Source organism: Dermacentor silvarum, chromosome 6 (genome assembly GCF_013339745.2).
Source record: "Dermacentor silvarum isolate Dsil-2018 chromosome 6, BIME_Dsil_1.4, whole genome shotgun sequence".
In the NCBI taxonomy this organism is placed as follows: Eukaryota; Metazoa; Arthropoda; class Arachnida; order Ixodida; family Ixodidae; genus Dermacentor; species Dermacentor silvarum.
This window is the reverse complement of record NC_051159.1, coordinates 118,055,865-118,070,534: the sequence shown is the minus strand read 5'-3', so window position 1 is coordinate 118,070,534 and position 14,670 is coordinate 118,055,865.

Sequence of the window (14,670 nt, the reverse complement as noted above, 5' to 3'; positions counted from 1 at the left end):
TCCACCGCTGCGCGCTAGACGCTTCCGGCGGCGGCGTTCGCCCGACGAAAATGTTTGGACAGGCAGATCGGCTGCGGACGGCAAATTTCTTGACGCCGGCCGTCGGACGTTCGCCGCCCGACGAAGTTCTTCGCTCGGACGCCGGTTATTCGCTCCATGTATTCCGGCCTTAACGCGCACCGACAGTGAACGCTTCGGTGGTCTCAGTACTACGACGCCTCGATGCCAGCATTCGAAGGGACGCTGGCATCAAGAAGCACTACCAACGCCACCTAGGTGGCGTTCACCGTACTCAGCACAGCGGAGCGTGGCCTCCGCAATTAGCTCTGAAAATGTTTCTGAAGTTGATCGTGGAGATACTTGGATTATTTTTTTTTCATGCAGCCTAATTACATAATTAGTCTTAATAAATTATTCCACTTCTCAAATATGATAATTATATGATAAGTGCCAATGAGAAAATTCTACAGCTACACGAGAAACTCGCGATACAGCTTTCTGTTGCTCAATACGTGCTGCATAACAGTGTTACCCCGAGCGTGAAAGACGCCCGCAAATGCACGCAAATTGCCTCGAGCGTCCAGTCGCATGGCTATTGCCCTCATTACGCCGTCACCACGCTGTCGCAGTCGCTACATCGTCGTCATTGTGTCGTAGATATTGCACTGCTGCCGTTCGATTGCCGTCATTCGTGGTATACGCGCCGTCGAGTGCCGCAAGTTTAAATAAATAGAGCGAGGAAATTCCAACGAAAAATGTAGCCAACGTGACCGTGTGCTCTTATTCTTGCAACCGGTCGCTGGACGCGAACAGCGTTCTTAGCAAACACAAATGCAAGCTACGCTTAAACCGCTTCCTATAACGCATGGTATCTGCATATGTTTTGATGCGAAAGCGTCGGCCCATTTGGCGAAAAAGCCGGCGTCTGTAGTCGGTAGCAGTGAAACGGAACCTTAAGTCCCATTTTGGCCTCGTGATGAGCGCGCCTCGACGGAGCAGAGCGGATGAATGAGAACACCTGCTATAGCCTTGCGCGCCAGGTGTTGAGTGAGGGGAGAGGGCATCGCCGTGACGCTACATCTCCCTTGCTCTCGCTCTCGGAAGCCGGCGAGCGTTTAGTATACCTATATGTATCTCTCACCCCCACTGGGCAATTAGCTGCTGCGCGCGCCAGTCGGCCTTGGTAGTCCATCGCTGCTTCCTCGGTCACTCGTCGCGGAGGAGGTCGGTGGCATGCGGCGTCGGCATCGCAGGCTACTGCTGCTTGCTGGCTCGGGCAGCACGTACCGCTATGATGCATTACTCGCAACGCAAAACTCTAAGGACCGCTCAGTGGCATTCTATTGCACACCAATGCATTCTTTGGACATGAGGGCCTTAGGTGTCCTCCAGTTTTGTTTTTGTTTTTCTCAAGTATATAGGGGACCAAATTGACAGGTCCCCAAGAGGAGCTGTGCAGGTGTAAAAAAAAACAGACCTTGACTGCCGATAAATTGCTTTTAAACGGAGGCGGACGGGCAGAGTACACAGTGATAAAGGCGGAGAGAAAAACAAACTGATGGCCACGAAAGGACTACGCGCTCGAAGAACTGAGCGCAGAAAATATAATATAAATGCAAATGGAGGGCAGAAACCGCGCGGCGACGGGGGTGTAAAGGATGTGCATCAGCAATATGCGCGAGGCTCCATTTCCTAGACCCGCAAACTAACAACGGGCAAGATCTACAATGAAACTTCCTTTCTACTTACTTTTGGGAGAGATTTCTTTTGGTGTCTCATGCTTGTGTGTGCCTCATGTGTGACATATTAGGTGTGTTACTATCAATTGTTCCTTTTTACAGTTAAAGCGGTGTTAGAGGAGATGGTGAGTGGAATATAGTCCTAAATAGAGCTTGCACTATTGTTTGTAGTGCGAGCCTAATGCACACACAGCACGAAACTAGTAAACTGGACAAGCACCGTGGGATCCAATGCTCGTTCAGTATACTTGTTTCTGTCTGTGGGCGCGTGTTACAAGTTCCGCTGCAAAGATGAATGCAAGCTCCAGCAACCAGCTAGCCCGCTTCGTGTCATCGTTCTAAATGAAAGAACCTCTGCTACACAGTCATTACAGATAACGAACAATAAAAAGTATAATTTCAAATACTTATAGACACGGTTACAGAGACTGACAAATTGTACAGTATTCAAGAAATAAATAAAATAAGGTTAAGTAAAATGCATCAAATAAAGTTTGTTAGTTAGTTCATTCAGCTTTAATGGCGCAAAAGCGACAAAGGCCATGCTGCGCCAGCCACAAGGTATTAAGAAATGAAATGTTAGTGCAGCGAAAGCTGCGTTACTTTATATTCTATGTAAAAAATCGGCTTCATCTAAAAACTCGAACAAGTCAGTGAATGGCACTAGCGCATCATCTCCCAATAATGAGGCGGGGTGTAATGGTATGTGTAAGGTATACAGATTCTGCAGAATTTTTCGTCTGTGTGTTTCTATATATGGACATGTCATAACAACGTGTATTACCGTAAGAGGTTCGTGACACTTATCACAAGTTGGCGGATCTTCTTTTCTAAGTAAGAAATTGTGTGTCAGATGTGTGTGCCCTATTCGAAGTCGACATAAGATCACCTCATAGAACCGTTGCTGGTGACTGCACTATTTCCACTCGCCAAGCAGGGGTTTGGCTATGTGTAACTTGTTATTGATGCAGGAGTCCCATTCTTGTCTATTCTTGTCTATTCTACAACATGCAGCCACAGTGATGAGAAATTAGAACAGTTCAATGAACAGACGGTAAATTAGCAATCTGTCATTATAATATAATGTAATTGTCCTCAAGAGAACGGGCAAAGAATAGTGGAGAAGTTATGTAAGATGATTGCCAAAGTAAGCAAATAGTTTGTGCAAAAATTAATGGCCTACACGAGCAATATCTCCGTGGTATACATTTAACCTCGATAACGTTGTTTCATGATGCTGACACAAACTATCAGCGACATGTTTTGCTACAGCATGGCCACAATGATGTATTATATCATGACTTCATGCAGACGATGCCATGATAACGGCTGTGCACCTGTACTCCTTTGCTCCAAGAAGGCCTGATACTCCTCCTAACATTCGCTATAATATCATGCAGGGTGAAGCCGCCCATCTCCGCAAAAGACGCGCAGTGGAGTACGGTGATGAGCTCGACACAACGCTCGGCGTAAAGAAATTACGGGACGTTTGTCACACTTGGTTGTCGTGCCGTACGAGGAGGGAAGGACGCAAGAAAAGCAGTCGAACTCATGATGAAAACAAAGCTGCGTTTATGAAAACTCCGAAAACCAAATTACACAAGGACAGAGCGGTAAGGCACATGACATGACACACATAAAAGGCTATAAAAGAACTAAGGTTGGCGTGAGTTCGAAACAGCTTGCGGTGCAGTGGACAGGAGATGAGAGGTTGTGAAGTGAGGGGCGATGACGTCACGACGAAGAACACGCCTCGGTGTTGGACGGTGAGATGACTCTTGTCAAACCGGGGACGACCGCTCAACAGTCAGCCTGCATCCGAGCCGCAGTGCACGTTGCAGGAAGGGTCAGCCTGCCCAGCGGACAGCTTGTGCGCGAGCCGCAGTGCTCGGCGCATATTAGCCAGGCCACGAACGGTGCTCCGCTGAACAGCTGACCGAGGAGACGCCTTGTCCGCGACCCGCACTGCTCGCGGACAAGGCGGGCCACGCCACGCACCGAGCTGCAGTACTCGGGATGCAACGAACGCATTGGCCAGGGGCAACGGTCGGGCTGCAGCTGCACGGACGGTCGTGTTCCCCGGAGCCTTGATCGCCGGCTTCCGACACTTCGGCCGGCTTTTCTCCGTCTCCCGCTGACTATAATAGGCGTCTGTCTTGCCAGGAAGCATTCCAGCCCGTGCTCGCCATACGTGACCCAATCGTGGCACGACGCATGTTCGGAATAACACAGGTCGTTCGTTTATTTGGTGAGATTATTCACATGCGTGGTCAAATGGCGAAAGAACTCGTGCGCCCTTCGTCGGCGTCAGCATCGTTTTCTTTCCATCATTCACACTCAGTAATAAATAGCAAGATCACAATTGCACAAACTTCGCCTATTCCTATAGGAAAGCGGGCAAGGTTGACCCATTAATGTGCCAATCTCATGTATACCAACAATTTGTGAGTATAACTGTTACGAAACTCTCGTAAGCCCTGTAACAAATTTATGTGAGCTTCTAATTCATATGTCCAATGTGTCCGCTCTACATGCTTTAACATATGCAGATTAAAGTACTGCGCTACTTGTTTGTGTTGAAAAATCAAAATTGTGAACTCCGTGCTAAAATACTTTCTAACTTTACCAATTCTCAGCAATATTTTAGAAAGTCTGAGTTCCTGAATTAAAGTATATCTTAATATGGTTGCTAATATTTGACTTTCTCCGTAAAATGCAACAAGTTTCGTTCAAATCTGTCAAATAGTTCTCTCATGAAAATGTTTCTGTGTTTTATGAATAAGGAAATTGGAGATGGTGTCGTCGTAGGAAAAATAATGTATGCACAGAGCTAGAACATTGAACCCGGAACAGCAAAAAATAATTTTACGCAAAAGGCGTTTTACGTAAAAGATAATTGGCGCACCATCGTCATCATCTCCATCATATTTATGATCCGCCCATTTTGATGCCCACTGCGGCACAAAGGCCACTCCCAGCGATCTCCAATTGTCCCTGTCTTGAGCCCCCTGATTACAAATTGCGCCGGCAAATTTTCTAATTTCATCATCCCATCTACTTTCCTGCCATCCTCGACTGCGCTTCCATTCTGTAACTCGGTAACTCTGTAATTCTGTAAAAATACTGACAGGGTCCCCTGTCAGTACTGACCTAGATAAACGTACTCCTGCACAGCAAGGGGATCTTACTGGTGATCATGAATTCTTGTTCCGTTGCTAAGCTATTAAACATTACCTTTGTCTGCTGCACAACGATCTTCAACCCTACCCTAATACTTTGTCGGGTTAGGCCCTCACTCATTTGTTCCAGTTCATCCCCAGTGTTATTTGACAGGACAATGCCTTCTACAAACCGTAGATTGAGATATTTGCCGTTGTTTCTCACTACTAAGCCTTCCCAGCCTACAGCTTTATACGTTTTAAGCATGCAGTGAATAGCATTGGATAGATTGCGTCTCCTAGCCTAAGGCCTTTCCTGATGGACAATTTTCCAGTTTTCTGGTGAAGAAGCAAGGTGATGGTGACAAGAACTTTATTTGGTCCTGAGAAACTGTGGCCAGGGGTAGCCGAAGGCTCCCTCAGGTCAAGTCGGTGGCTCTGCCCACGATGGCACCGGGAGGCGAAATCCCGTTGCGATGTCGTGGGCCCTCTGAACAGCCTGGAGCTGAATCTGGTGGTGGTTGCTTCTTAGGAATTCCTCCCACTGTTCCTTTGTCGCAAGTATAGAGTTCTCTATGGCTGGGCACAGGCAGAGCATATTGTTACGGGGAGGCAAACACAACAGGAAAACGTATTTACAGTATATTTACAAGGCGATCAAGCGTCAACCATATGGCGGAGAGCGCGCGCCCGATCATCAGCGTCTTCTTCATCGATGTTGGCGTGAATCATATCGTGACATGACCCCCGGCTGCTCAAGCACCGTCACGGTGCTTGCAATGATCCAGGCGAGTGATAAGGTTTCAGGCGGGATACGTGAACAACGTCAGTAGGTGATGAAACGGTTGGCGAGGAAGACTCGAGCGGGCCCATCTCATACGTGACATCTGTTACACGACGTAATACACGGTAGGGTCCGGAGTACCGCGAAAGCAATTTTTCTGAGAGTCCAACACGCCGAGTCGGAGTCCACAGAAGCACAAGGGCACCCGGAGAATAGATAGCGTCGCGATGACGGGAGTCGTAGCGGTGCTTCTGGCGGCCTTGCGATGTAGTAAGGCGACGGCGAGCAATTTGACGTGCCTCATCAGCTCGAGAAATGGCATCACGAGCGTACTCAGTTGGCAAATGGACGGCATCGGGGAGGATAGTGTCAAAAGGTAACGTTGGGTCGCGGCCAAACAGAAGATAAAAGGGTGAGAAACCAGCAGTATCATGACGGGAGGAATTGTAAGCGAATGTAACGAAGGGCAACGCAACATCCCAGTCTTGATGGTCAGATGAGACATACATAGAAAGCATGTCAGTAAGCGTCCGGTTGAAGCGCTCAGTCAAGCCGTTAGTTTGCGGGTGGTAAGCCGTCGTAAATTTGTGTTTGGTGGCGCAGGAGCGAAGCAGGTCATCGATAACTCTGGAGAGAAAGTAACGGCCACGGTCAGTGAGGAGTTGACAAGGGGCTCCGTGATGTAAGATGACATCGTGTAGTAGGAAATCTGCAACGTCCGTAGCACAGCTGGTAGGGAGAGCGCGTGTAATTGCGTAGCGGGTGGAGTGGTCCGTAGCAACGGCAATCCATTTGTTTCCAGCAGTAGAGGTCGGGAAAGAACCGAGGAGGTCAAGGCCAACTCGGAAGAAGGGGTCAGCTGGGACGTCAAGGGGCTGAAGGAGGCCAGCAGGAGGCTTAGGTGGTTTCTTTCGGCGTTGGCAGGGTTCACAAGCAGCTACGTAGCGACGAACGGAGCGGTAAAGACCGGGCCAAAAGAAGCGACGCCGAACGCGATCGTAGGTCCGGGAGACTCCAAGGTGACCAGCGGTCGGGACGTCATGTAGCTGGCCGAGAACGCTCAAGCGCAGATGCGTAGGAACGACGAGCAACAGTTCGCGTCCGTCCGGGTGGACGTTGTAGCGATATAACGTGTCATCTTTAAGCACGAAGAGGCGAAGGGAAGGATCGGGCGTGGCGGAATCCAGCTTCTGAATAAGCTTACTTAAAATGGGATCACGGCGCTGTTCATCACGGATGTGGCTTAAAGCGGAGAGCGAGAGTACACATGCAGGCATGTCATCCGAGGCTTCAGGCGGATCCACGGGATTGCGGGACAAACAGTCAGCATCCCGGTGCAATCGGCCAGATTTATAAGAAACAGAGTAAGTGTATTCTTGGAGCCGGAGTGCCCAGCGACCAAGACGCCCAGTCTTGCGACGAAAGTCGCCCAGTTAAGCGACGAAAGCCAGCAAAGTGCGTGGTGATCGGCAGTCACAGTGAAATGCTGGCCATGTAAATAGGGGCGGAATTTGCCCACCGCCCAAACGAGAGCAAGACACTCCCGTTCTGTAATAGAGTAGTTCTGTTCGGCTAAGGAGAGGAGACGGCTGGCATAGGCGACAACACGGGCATGCCCATTCTGATGCTGGACTAAAACAGCGCCGATTCCGTAGCCGCTGGCATCGGTGCGGAGTTCTGTTGGAGCGGAGCTGTCGAAATGAGCCAGGACAGGTGGTGTAGTGAGCGACGTGATGAGGGTAGAGAAGGCGGCAGCCTGTGCAGCACCCCAAATGAACGAGACGCCTTTCTTCAGTAAGTTTGTGAGAGGGCGTGCGATTTCCGCGAAATTCCTCACAAAACGACGGAAGTAGGAGCACAGTCCCAGAAAGCTACGAACTTCCTTTGTGCAAGTCGGAACGGGGAACTGCTGCACAGCTCGAACTTTGTCAGGGTCGGGGCGAACACCGGTTGAGTCGACGAGATGACCGAGCATGATAAGTTGCTGACGTCCGAAATGGCACTTAGATGAATTAAGTTGCAGGCCGGCTTTGCGAAAAACAGAAAGGATAGAAGAAAGGCGGTCGAGATGCGTTTCAAAGTTCGGTGAAAATACAATGACGTCATCAAGATAACACAGGCAAATGGACCATTTAAAACCGTGTAAGAGAGTGTCCATCATGCGTTCGAAGGTGGCCGGGGCGTTGCATAAGCCGAAAGGCATGACTTTAAACTGATAAAGGCCGTCAGGGGTAACAAAAGCGGTCTTCTCACGGTCCATGTCATCAACGGCTATCTGCCAGTACCCTGACCGAAGGTCGATGGAAGAAAAATACTTGGCGCCGTGAAGGCAATCCAGGGCGTCGTCTATGCGTGGGAGCGGGTACACGTCTTTTTTGGTGATCTTGTTGAGATGCCGGTAGTCCACGCAAAATCGCCAACTGTCATCTTTCTTTTTAACAAGAACCACAGGAGAAGCCCAAGGGCTGCAGGATGGCTCGATTATATTTTTGGCAAGCATCTTGTCGACCTCCCTTTGAATGATGCGGCGCTCAGCTGGAGAGACGCGGTATGGCCGTCGGTGGATCGGATGGGCATCGCCAGTGTTTATGCGGTGCTTGACAGCGCAGGTTTGACCCAGAGGACGGTCGCAAAGGTCAAAGACGTCCCTATAAGAGAAGAGGAGGCGAAGGAGATCGTCAGCGTGATGGGGCGAAAGGTCTGGAGCAATCATTTTCTTCAGGTTGGGAGGAGACAGATCTGGCGAAGAAGACGGGATATCAGTGGTGTGCGACCGACCAGCATCAGGAGGAGACAAGGTCGAGATAACGTAATCGTAGGAGGGCGTCAGCATAGCGAGTGAAATGCCTTGTGGGAGCACTTGTGAACACAGTCCGAAATTAATCACAGGAAGACAAGTAAGATTGTCCCGTAGAGTGATAACAGTGTGAGGCAAACCAACACTGTGCGTCAACAGAATGGCGGTGATGGGAGCGAGCACATAATCACCGTCGGGGACTGGTGGAGAGGGCGTCACAGCAACACAAGTAACGGCTTGTGGCGGCAAACGGACGTGCTCAGCAGAACAGAGCCGACTCTTGATTGGTCCGGGTGGATCAATCACACTTGGTAGGTCAAGCTGTACAGTACCAGCGGAACAATCGATGAGGGCGGAGTGGGCGGACAAAAAGTCAAGACCGAGGATGACGTCATTGGAACAGCAGACGAGGACGGTGAACAAAACAGAAGTTTGACGGCCGGCAACACTGACACGTGCGGTACAAAGGCCAGCTACGGGAGACGTACCACCGTCGGCCACACGGACAACACGTGATGGGGCAGGGGTCATAACTTTCTTCAACTGCCGGCGGAGGTGAGAACTCATAACAGAAATATGGGCGCCAGTGTCAATCAAAGCAGTAACAGGTAGGCCATCCACTTCAACGTCGATCAAGTTCTGATTGGTAGGGAGCGTCAACAGAGGAATTGGAGAGCAGGTCGGAATAGCAGCATCACCTCCAGGAGCTGCAGCCGTTAGTTTCCCGAAGGAAAACGCCGGGAGTAAGACGGGGACGGGGAACGGCGTGGTGGGGGTGACCGAGAAGGTCGGCGTCGTGGGGAGGGCGAGCGGCTGTAATGGGCGGTAGTAGTAGTGGTCTCGGCAGATGTTTCCTGGTCAGGTTGGCTTGGTACCTGGTGCTGGCTTCGGGGTGGGTAGCGGAAGCTGGATGAGTTGGGTCGAGAAGACGAGGGCCAAGGACTTCGGCAATATCGTGAAATGTGTCCAACACGTCCACATCGAAAGCAAATGGGCTTGTCGTCAGGCGTCCGCCACGCATTCGGGTCGCGATAATTCGGAGTGGTGTAACGGCGTTGGAGAGGGTTGAAGGTGGCCGAAGGGTAACTGTCAGGGTGGTTCACAGAGCAGATGGTTTGAAGGCCCACGTTTGCCAGTTCTTGACGAACAACGGATTGTATAAGGGATATCGTAGGTGGGGCATCACAGGTCTCTCCTCGCATTAAATGTGCGGGCGATGCGGCTTCAATTTCGCGTCGAACGATTCGGGTGATGGTCTCCGATGTTAAAGGCTGAGTCAGCATACGAACATCCTCACACGTTGATGTCGCTGCCGTGTTCGGAAGGCGGGCGAATTGGTGGGCGATACGTCGGCTTTTAGCATCTTCGAAGCGTCGGCATTCAGTAATAATCTCGTTGACTGTCGAAGAGTTTTTAAACACGATCAGGTTAAACGCATCGTCCGCGATCCCTTTCAGCAGGTGCGCAACCTTATCGGCTTCTGTCATCTTGGCGTCAACCTTCCGGCAAAGGGTCAGCACATCCTGAATATACGTCAAGTACGACTCAGTAGGCGTCTGCACACGCGAGGCAAGCTCTTGCTTGGCAGCACGCTGGCAGCCTGCAGGTTGGCCAAACAACTCGCGAAGTTTAGTCTTGCATACGCTCCAGCTTGTGAGCTCCTCTTCGTTGTTGTCGAACCAGGCCTTCGCCGTGCCCTTTAGATAAAATGTGACATTCGCCAACATCATGGTCGGGTCCCACCTGTAATGTGCGCTTACGCATTCGTAGAGTCGAATCCATTTGTCGACGTCGTCGCCAGCAGTGCCGGAAAAGGTCCCAGGGTCACGGGGTGGAGCCAGGACGACGGTTGGCATGGCGGCCGCCGCTGACGCAGTTTCACCGCTGGTGGACATGCCTAGAGTGGCGACTTGGCGGCCGCTGCGGAGCTCCGTCTTGCGTTATACCCCCAGCACTTCCACCAAGATGTTACGGGTAGGCAAACACAACAGGAAATCGTATTTACAGTATATTTACAAGGCGATCAAGCGTCAACCATATGGCGGAGAGCGCGCGCCCGATCATCAGCGTCTTCTTCATCGATGTTGGCGTGAATCATATCGTGACAATATGATCGAAAGAGCGTGAATCGGCTCCGAATTTGGGGCACGACTGCGGGAAGTCAGGGTCTATCCTGCTAAGGGACCGCGGAGTGGGATACGTGCGGGTTTGTAGCGTTCTGAGCGTGCCAACTTGTGGTTTGTTCAATTTTGGGTGAGGAGGAGAGAACCACCTCCTTTCCAAGCGGTAGTGTGAGACGATTTCGTGAAAGGTGCACAATGGGTCTTTCTGGACGCAAGCCTCGTTATGAGGATGGTCGATTGACGGCTGCGCCGGTCGTGAAATCGCCCGCCAGCCGGTGAGCCTGTTCGTTGGGGTTGCAGCCGTGCGGTTGGACCGAGTCCCCCAGGTGGGCCGGGAACCATGTAATGTGGAAATGTGCTTCCGTGCCGATCTGACCAAAATTAGTGAGCGTGTTGATCGCCCGTTTCGATACGCGCGCCACCGAAAAGGACCACACGGCTGTACGGGAGTCCGAGAAGACGAAGAGGGGAGAATGAGCGATTTGTACGGCCAAGGCGATAGCCGCCTCCTCCACCTCGTAAACAGAATTGGTGCGCACAGAGGCCACATTCACCAGATTGCCTTTCGCGTCCGCTACCGATAGGGCGAACGCGTCTCTGCTGTGGAATCTTTGTAGAAATTGTAGAATGGATGTGTAAACGACGACAAGCACATGGTAAACGACGTGTAATTGTTCTGCAGCCTGTTTCTAGACGTGTAGTATTTACAGGTGAGCATTTTGATGTCTGAATTAAGCCGCTGATACAAATGCATGTGAACCAGGAAACGAAACAACGCATTGTAGTAGTTGCAAAATAGTTCGCGCTTCAATTTTTCTAACAAGCTCAGTAATTAGGTAAACATCGATTAAGAATACGTGTTTCGTCTGCTAGAAAACAGATGGTAGTAGGTGAAATAGCGATCTGCAAGTAGATATTAAACAGAAAGAGTTTACAACAAATAGGTGAAAGGGCTACCGTTAATGCTATAGACGCACAGTCGCAGATTTATTGAAGGTTACGCCACGGTTGGCGCGCCGTTGATGGACTGACACATCCTGACACATCCACACAAACTGACACATCCAAAATTGCTGACAAACGATGCATTTGGTATAGATATAACGCAATATATTATTGTTGCGATAGCAACTATATGGACACTCCAAGCGTATTTCTGCCGTCGCCGTCAACGTGATGTTCCGTATAAAGTTTAAACGCGATAAAAAGCTTGCGAGGTTCAGCCAACGATCGCGGCTCAATCTCGCGCGGGCAAAGGCGGAATGATGATGATGATGATGATTTATTGGCATCCCCTTTGAAACGGGGCGGCGACAAATAGTCACCTAGCCTGCTTGATTTAATCAGGTATACTATACATGTTCTTTATCTAGCATTTTTGTATACCTCTCATTAATATTCTTTTTCAAATTTTACCTTGTACCGCTGCTTATGATTTTAAGAGATCAGGTCGTATCCATCTTTTCCCTGCTTTTTTTCCACCAGTACTCTAATCGTCTCTTGCTGATCTCTACGGCTGATCTGTTTATGTTTCCTTCCACTTTAAACCCAAGCGCTTCTGGGAGTTGCACATTACCTACGGTTCTCGCTGGGTGGATCCCGTCGCATTCCATTAGGATGTGCTGAATGGTCTCTGGATCTTTACTGCAGCATACACATGTCTCATCTAGTTCCGAATATTTGTTCCGATATGTTTTCGTCCTTAGGCAACCGGCTCGAGCCTCAAATAGCAAGGCACTGCCCTTTGTGTTATCGTACAGATTTTCCCTTCTAATTTCTTTCTTCTCATTCTTGTAAATCTCCATTGTCCTTTTCGTTTCCATTCTTTGCATCCAATTCACGGTCTCTATTTCTCTCACTTTCTTCTGATGACCCCTGGTTGTCTATTTACAGTTTCGATTATCCTGTACTTGGTTGCCAACTTCCTTGACCTCTTCCTCCATTCTGTGTCCACGCTTTTCATGTAGAGATACTTGTGCACTTTAGCCGCCCATTTATTTTCATCCATGTTCCTGAGCCTTTCTTCAAAACTAATTTTGCTTTGTGCTTCTCTGACTTCAAAAGAGGCCCAACCCATGTCACCCTGCACTGCCTCATTTGTCGTATTACCGTGTGCTCCCAAAGCCAACCGGCCTACTGATCTTTGGTTAACTTCCAAACCCGCCAATATATCCGATTTAAGCATATAATGGCATTTGCGAATGTTAGCGCTGGCACCATTACTCCTTTCCAGATTCCACGCACCACCTCATACTTATTGTGGCCCCACAATGCTCTGTTTCATTATTGCTGCATTCCGCTTCCCCTTTATTTTCAGATTATCTTGGTGGTTGCTTGAATAATTATTTCCTTCGTTTATGTGTACGCCGAGGTACTTATATTGCTTCACTATGGGTATTACTTGCTGTTGAATTGACACCACGAAGTTAGTCGTGTGTTCATTAAAGATCATAACCCCTGATTTCTCTGTGCTAAACTTAAGGCCTAGATTTGTCGCTGCGTTCCCACAGATATTCGCAAGTATCTGTAAATCTTTTTATTGTCCGCTAGTAGCACAATGTCGTCTGCGTACATCAGTCCAGGGACCTTCTGTTGCACCATTTGTCCATTACGCATGTAGGATAAATCAAAACCTAATTCGCTGTTTTCCAGTCGTCTTTCTATGCCCTTGACGTAAAGCGTGAACAACATGGTGACAGAGGGCATCCTTGCTTGAATCCTTGGTGAATTCCCACCATTTCATTTCCTTTTCGGCCTTCCCATGCCACTTGTACTTGGTTGTCTCGATATATCTCCCTCAGCAGCTCCACGAAATCGTCATCTATGCCTTCGTATTGAAGAATATCCCACAACAATTCCCTGTCTACGTTGTCATAAGCTCCTTTAATATCTAGAAATGCTATCCATAAAGGTATTTCTGAGCTACTGAAATCTCTATGCACTGAGTTAGTACAAACATATTGTCTTCTAAGCGTCCTGCCTGGCCTGAACCCATCCATGAAAAAAGAATCGCGTCACTTCAAAAACATCCCGAGCCATCACTTTATATACCACAACATCATACGAGAACGTACTTCAAAGTACGCGAAAGAATTAAAACGAAATTTCCAATCATGGAGTTTTAACCTTCTTCTGTTCATCGTAACCCGCGCATAATCGCTCGCTGCGTAGAAGGGCGCTGGGTGAAACGCGTATGGAATACCACATCGCTCAACTCGACATGAACTCTCTATAAAACTACTGCTTTCGAAGCAAGCTTTCCGCTGAGGGCAGGAACTCGTGCAACATATAATGAATGAATGTCGGGTTTCGACGCAAAACTCCTCCGAGTTCAAGCCTGCTGTTTCGCAGCCGGCTAGCACAAAAAGAAACAAAACAAAGCAAGGAATGTCTTACTGAAAGAAGCTCCGCTCCCCGTTGTAAGAGCGGTCGAATGTTCCTCCCCGTCATGTAAGCTGCAATGAAGGGATGATGAATGGGCAGCTACGACGACGGTGCTTAACATTGAATTGAAGCCAGAGTTCTCGAAGGAGAAAAATGAAACATGCAGTCCACTAAAACGCACAATGCCTAACCGGAGTGCCCATCCATCTAGCGATTATGCAAACTGCTCTCGTATGAAGCATTCAAGCAATGATTCTCTTTATTATAGATCTTTATATTTCTCACTCTCATACATCCCCTTCCTTAGGATCGTGTTATCGAATGATCACTTTCTGGGGTAATTTCACTTGTGCGTGACGTAGTGTGTGGCGCGATGCCTCACAGGAAGGAGGGACGTTTTGCCAGCTGGTGCAACCAGTAATGAGTTCGCAGAGAGTGATCTATCAGTGATAAGATTTGATTTTAGCGACAAGTTTAGGTTAAATGACGTTATCTTTTTATTTGAGTTCCTTATCTCGGCCTTATTTCTCATGTGTGGAATTTACTAATTGTTTTACATTTATGTTGTCGCTCGGACGTCATGTGTACCTCTTTTTTTTTTTTTTTTTTTTTTTTTACAGACAGAGAGTGTGTATAAAGGTAATAAAAGGGGAGGAAAGGAAAACTTAAAAAAAGGAGGTGAAAT